Source organism: Dipodomys spectabilis, unplaced genomic scaffold (assembly GCF_019054845.1).
Source record: "Dipodomys spectabilis isolate Male_0828 unplaced genomic scaffold, ASM1905484v1 ptg000173l, whole genome shotgun sequence".
NCBI classification, from domain to species: domain Eukaryota; kingdom Metazoa; phylum Chordata; class Mammalia; order Rodentia; family Heteromyidae; genus Dipodomys; species Dipodomys spectabilis.
In genome coordinates this window covers 4,697,268-4,704,351 of record NW_024870850.1, presented here as the reverse complement: position 1 = coordinate 4,704,351, position 7,084 = coordinate 4,697,268, and positions in this window count along the sequence as shown.

Here is a 7,084-nt window from a genome sequence, read left to right as displayed (position 1 = left end):
TTCTGTGGATTTTACTGGTTCCAGCTTTTAGGTTCTTTAAGACACTAACAGGACTGTGTAGATGCTTTTTTAGCATTACTGTATTGTCTCCATGCCAGGTGTGGCAAGATCAATAGAAATGGAAATTACATTTGAAAGCCATTAGACTTCTAGGTGATGCATCTTATAAAAGAGATTGATCACACTATAGAGGCATATGTGAATCATTTTTCCTTTTTCTAATTGTTTAAATCGAATTTTATACCAATGTTTACATTTAATTGGGCGTTAGCTTTAAGTGATTAAAGATTGTTTTGGGGGAAGTTTTTTGCAATGGTTTTGCTGTAAAAAGTGTTTCAAATTCTGCTGAAGTGTTGGCTGAAAAGTTGAGTGCTGGTAACAGTTCAACAGTCTGTGGCTGCTCATTCTTGCCTACTTTTTCTCTCCCTGTGAAGCAGGTTAGCACTGAAGGTGGTATGGAGAAGCCTGCATGCATGTTCAGTTCTTTGTTTCCTCTTCCCTTTCTCCTCCCTCCCTCCCTCCCTCCCTCCCTTCTTTCCTTCCCCCCTCCTCCCTTCCTTCCTTCTTTCCTTCCTTCCTTTGCTTGCTCAACCTCTTTTGTTCAGTATGTGTAACTTGAAGTTAATTTGTACTACTGGATATCTGACTGGAGCCACAGATACAGAATCTGTATTGTTCTTACTGAAACACAGCATGGAATTAACATCAAACTTAAATAAAACAGCCCTAAATGAAAAATGCCAAATACATTGCACTTCCATCTTTTATACTTCTAAAATAAAATTTCATGTCCAAACATTTTAAAAACAGTACAAAGCAAGCCAATCACCAGTGGTTCATGCTTGTAATCCTAGTTGCTTCAGAAAGCTGGAAATGAGCAGAAGAAATTAAGGATATGGGAGAGCAAAACGAATGTAGGACAAGATATAAAAAATGGTCATAAATAGAGTGGGTGAGTACGATCAAAGTATGTAACATGTGGTGTAGAACTACAATATGAGCCAGATATTTTGCCCAAGCACCATATTGTATAAAAATTGAGGAACATTGCCAAAATGTTCCTCAAATTGAGTCAAATCTTCACCTATTGGTGTCTAATTGCAGTGGTCTATAAGAAAGACTTAGTTAGGCTGGGAAGTTGGCTCAGTGGTAGAGCGCTTGCCTTGCATGCCTGAGGCCCTGGGTTCGATTCCTCAGCACCACATAAGCAAAATCAAAAAAGCCGGAAGTGGCACTGTGGCTCAAGTGGTAGAGCGCTAGCCTTGAGCTGAAGAGCTGAGGGACAGCGCCCAGGCCCAGAGTTCAGGCCCCACTACCGGACCAAAAAAAAAAAAAAAAAAGACTTAGTTGATGAATATTGCTATCTATAGTCACTATGATGCTTAAAATTTTACTAAACACCCCCCCCCCAAAATTTACTAAAACGGACCAGACTTTACTTTGTATCTGTGGGTAACTACATTGGCTGAAACCATAATACTCCATGTGCCTACATCACACACTAATAAAAGTACTCAAATATATTTTGATAACTTAAGAGAAGGAAAATCTGCTAAGCATGGGAAAATAGTGAAGAATCAAAAGAATACACTAAGCCAGGTACTGGTGCCCCATTCCTGGACTGTTAGCTACTTAGGTCGCTCAGATCTGAGGATCATGTTTTCAAACCAGCTTGGGCAAGGATGTCTGTGAGACTCTTATCTTCATTTAACCACCAAAAAGTGCCAGAAGTGGCTCAAGTATAAGAGTACTAGCATTGAGCAAAAATGTTCAGGAATAGTGCCAAGGTCCTGAGTTCCCACAAGGATCACAAAACAAAGAAAGATAAACATACCCAAGAACATATAGGATAAGGATATATATCTTCAGCAGGGAAGAGAATAATTGCTCTCCTGATATCTCTGCTATCATGTACAAGCAACTACCTCAGAGTATACATGTCACACCAGCCCTTGAAAAGGAGGGCAAATGACAAAGACAATAGCATTTATTGTTGTAATAGATATCAGAGCTTGGTACAATTTCTTGAAGATTGGTAGAGGCATTTTCCTCTTTTTTTAGCATAGCCATTTATCAGTGAGACTCTGTTACAGATTAAAAGCCAGGAATATTCACATGCACAAATAAAGCAGAACTCGTTTGGGGAAGATAAAATTCTCCCTTCTTGGTAGTGCTGACCTGTCTGATAATGCCTGAGTGTGGAGCATATCTGACCTGAAATAATGACACAAGGCTTACTTTGAACCAGTAACTACTTGTCTATGTGTGTGTGTATACATGCATGAAATTGCCAGTCCTAGGGCTTGAAATCAGTGCCTGGACACTGTCCTTGGGCTTTTCTTGCTCAAGGCACTTGAGCCAAGGCTTCACTTCCAGTTTTTCACTAGTTAATTGGAGATAAAAGTCTCAGAGTTTCCTGCCTGGGCTGACATAAAAACTGGATCCTCAGGAAGTGGTCCTGTAGCTCAAGTGGTAGAGCACTAGCCTTGAGCTGAAGAGCTGAGGGGCAGCGCCCAGGCCCAGAGTTCAAGCCCCACAACCGACCAAAAAAAAAAAAACTCGATCCTCAGATATCACATCTGTGAGAAGTTAGGATCACAGGCATGGCCACCAACTACAATAACAATGTTCATCAATGTCCTCAAAAGGGAGCTGTCACTAAAGGAAAGTTCTCATACTACTGACCAAGGGGGGCAAGGAAATGCAGATGCAGCCTTTTAGTACAGAACAAGTGTCAGTATTTCAGGTTGTTTGTAATAATATCATTTAATCTTCTGCAGTGACCGTTGGCATAGAGGAGATACAGGGATGCTACAGTTAAGCTAAGAATTTACTAACCTGGAAAGGAGAAAGCACATCGAAGGAAATAGAGTCCTTTCTTACTAGCAGGAAGAAAAACACTCACCAATAGATGAAAGAAAAAATAAAGAAACAGATGTTCCTGGACAATAGGGATGGAAGGACAGTGTAGCAACGTCCAAGGCCATTGATTGTTTCCTCAGCCATTACTCATCCTCAGAACATAGCAGTAAATGGAAATAAAATGATGAGTTACAGTATTTTCTCTTCTTCCTAGAAGTTTCACTGTTACTAAGATCAATTCCCAAAGTGTAGAGAGGGAAAAATCCATCGATCAAGACATCTCCATTCATGTGTGCTCGATGCTTCATTGCAGAAAAGCAGCTAGTGCCAGCCAAGGGCCTGAAAAGGAGGGGGAAATGGAGAAAAAGGAGTGTGAAAGTCATAAGGGACATCTCTCAAGCTTCTGCCAAGCAGATATTCTGGCAGGAAATGAGACCCACAGTGTCAGATATCTTTATTCACATATATGTGTGCATATGTCTTTTTATTGTCAGAGATCTATACTATGGCTCATTTTTCATCAAAGCCTCTTGTGAGTCCCCAGAAACCATATCCTGAGGCTCTACATCTGTGACCTTCATCCAGAAGAAAAACATGAGTTAGAAAACATGTTTGTGGATTTGCCTTCTTCAGCACAGGTACTATAGTTTCATCCAAGACCACAGAGAGTAAGCCCCAGAGATGGAGTTACCTTGGATAGTTTTGTGTCCAACATCTGTGTGAGGAAACCATTTTCATGAAAGCCATTTGTGATGATGCAACTGGATTGCCTCAGAGGATGCCATGTCCTGTTCATGAAGAAATGTCCTGAAGAGGCTGTGTCTGTGAGATGTCAACCAAAGTTATAAGGGCATCACACCCATAGGATCAATTTACACACACCATGTCACAAGAGCCACCGAACATTGGTGGTTGATCCAGCCAAGTTTCAATGGGAATTCCATGTGCAGAACCCTACAGGAGTGCACCCATTTACTACTGCCTGAGGAAGCAAAGATGCTGCAGAAACCAGTAATTACATGTCAATAACTCAATGTCAATGCCAAAATTGAGTTTCACTTTTGCACTCTCAAACAGGTAGTTATTACTAAAAATGCTAACCTAGGTATTTTCATGTCGCAGCCTTCTAAGGACATATTATAATAGAGGAAATTCTTCTTAATGACAAACCAAAATCAATATCAATACCAACTATATGATTTTTATTTTTCCACACATGTTAAACCCAAATTCCATACAGAGACTTCAGTGGCCCTTTAGATCTGAGATGGCTCATGGCAGTGAACATACTGTATACAAGGATATCGTGCTGGATGTATGTTATGGTACACTTATACATATTCATGCATTGGGTATCAGAAAATATTCATCACATTTGTACTTTAAAATGCAGGAGGAAAAGAAATGCCCTTTCTCATGACATTGCCACTGGTTTTTACACTTTTGTATTCATTACTTTACATATGATTTTTATCACTTATTTTTAAAACTCTTAGTAGCATATATTAGCTGGACCTAGGATTTATTTACATATGTATATGTATTCATACAATGGGCCTCATCTCACAAGGTGGTGGCACTGGTCCATATCATAAATCTGTACTTTCTGGAAGGCCCTACATATTGATTTCCTTAGTGGGTGCCTCAAATTACATTCTCGTGATTAGTGTTTAAGTGTCTCTTTTCCTACATCCTTAACATCATTTGTTATTTTTATTCCCTATGACAGATATTGCCACCGGAGTAAAATAAAATTAAGTGTCATTTATATTTGCATTTCCTTTATGCCAAGAATGTTGAGCATCTCTGTATTTTTATTAGCCCTTTATACATCTGGTTTTGAGAAGTTCCTTTTAGTTTAATTACCAGATTGTTGATTGGTTTGTGCATTCTTTATGAGTGTGGTGTTTTGAGCTTCCTGTATATTCTGGCTATTAATCACTTGCCAGATGTTTAGTTGGCAAATTGTATAAGCCACCTATTCAGTCTAGTGACTGTTTAGTTTGTTGTGCCAAACACTTTTAGTTTGATATAATCCCATCTGATGATTCTTGCTCTTATGTACTGAGCGATTTGAAATTTTAATCAGGAAGTTCCTGGCTATACAGGATGTTCTGCTGTTTTTCCTATCTGCACTGTATTGTTTTAGCTCTTGATTTTCTGGAAGCTAGATAAACAAGGATCATGCACAACTTAGAGTACCCTGGGATATCTTCCCACAGTGTCCAGGTGAACATAATGAAAGTTTAGTCAGGAAGGTGTAGCTCTGTGAGTGTAAGTGCCCCTATGTGTACAAGCATGCAGCCTTTGCATTCTGCCTGTCTCATAGACTAGAAGTCTCCCTGTCACCAGCATTTGTTTCTAGGATTCTAAGAAAGGAAGCTCTTAAGGTGAATCATTTATCCATTTGGTTTTTAAGAATTAACAGTGTATTAAGCAGAACTATAGTTTATAAACTGTCCACATACACTAATAGGAAACCTAGTGCAGTTCTGCATACAATGAAAAATAGAGAAAACATTTTACATGCTACCTGAGAAACAGATGCAATGTCTATCTCCATTGAATCAGTGTATGTAGATTTTGACATCCCTGATACCATTTGGGTGTCACAGAGCAAAACATTGACATTGTGAGCTGGGTACAGTGAGCCTTTTATAAGTTGTTCCAGAGCTCGATCTCACTTGTTGGAGATGCTGAATTCTTCAAAATGTTCAACACAATACTAAAATGTATTCCACAGAATACGGGTCGGGACTCTCCATATAGAGAAGCAGAAGAAGTGGTAGTTTCTTGGTCAGGACTGAGGAACTGATGTGTGAATCCTGTCTAAAGGAACCATAATGCCTAAAACCATTTTGCTCACAGGGTAATGAATATGCAAAGGGTGAAGAAGTGTTTAAATCTACAAACTTCTAAGATGAGTTAGGAAGAAAAAATGACTAGGTACAAAGAAAGAGTAACAAGGACTCACAAAGGCAAGAATAGTATGACTTCAGAAAATACTAGAATGGCTTATGTTTCTCAAAGCAAAGTTCTATTTGTGATTTCTCCTCAGGAAAAAAGAATTAAAAATTTTTTTGCTCGTGGAATGTGCCATCCAACCAAGAAGCATTACCTGTGTAGGGGAAGGTACCATCCCTCTCTTACTGTCTCATGGCAACACTTCTGTTTGATAAAAGGGATCTCATTCAGGGTCTGGGATACAACATACATAGTACTGAATGTATTGTAACTCTCTTTAGACATAATTATGTCAAAAGTGTGTTCTGGCAACTATCCCAAGAAGACATTGTACTCCCTTGCTACACATTCAGACTCAGAAATGGGTCAATTAAAAGACAGAAATCACAACCTAGTAAGGTAAAATTCTTCTGAGTTTTTAAAAGGGTTAACCCTTTTGGGGGGGGGGGGGGCAAGATGGCGACGGGAGAATAGGGAAACACCACAGCTCTCTCCAACCAAACAGAGATTTCTAATTCCAATGCTTAATTCCCCCAAAACACTGACAACAGCAAAAATATGCATACCCAGAGAAAAACAAGAGGAGAAAGAAAGAAAAAAGAAAGAAAGAAAGAAAGAAGAGAGAGGGAAAAAGGGAGGGTGTGAGGGAGGGAGGGAGGGAGGGAAGAATTTCAGAAGAAAATAGAACAAAGACCCTTCTGCCAACCCTTGCTGACTGCACAGTAATGCACCAAACCGTGGCCAGCCTGGCACGGCAGAGGCTGCCAGAGACCCCAGAGCAACAGGGTTCGTCTGCAGATCGCCAGCAAAAAAGACACTCAAGGTGCCTGGGCTGGACAATCTGATTGCAAGCAGAGAAATCTCAGATCTTGGAATCTGCACAAAGACCCTTCCCCCACCTTTAACCCTTCCCCCAGAGTGGTGAAGCCCCATTCTGCCAAAACTACTGGGCCTCTCAGCCAAATGTGGAACCCCAGAACTACAGGGATCAATCCACAGAACACTAGTGCAGAAGAGTCCCAAGGTGCTGGTGCCCACCCAGAGAGTACCAACAGAGACAGAAACTTCAGAGCTCAGAAGAGGACTGAAGCCCCCTGCTCCACCCCTCGGCCAGCAGCCAGCTCAAAAAACGCTTGCAGAGCCAACCCAGGGCCAAGAGCAAGCTTCATCAGTTGATCCAGGAACCAACCCAGAACCAAGCAAAGACAGCCACCTATTAACCAAAACAGTCAGAGTTTCAGATTAGTCCCCAAGAACC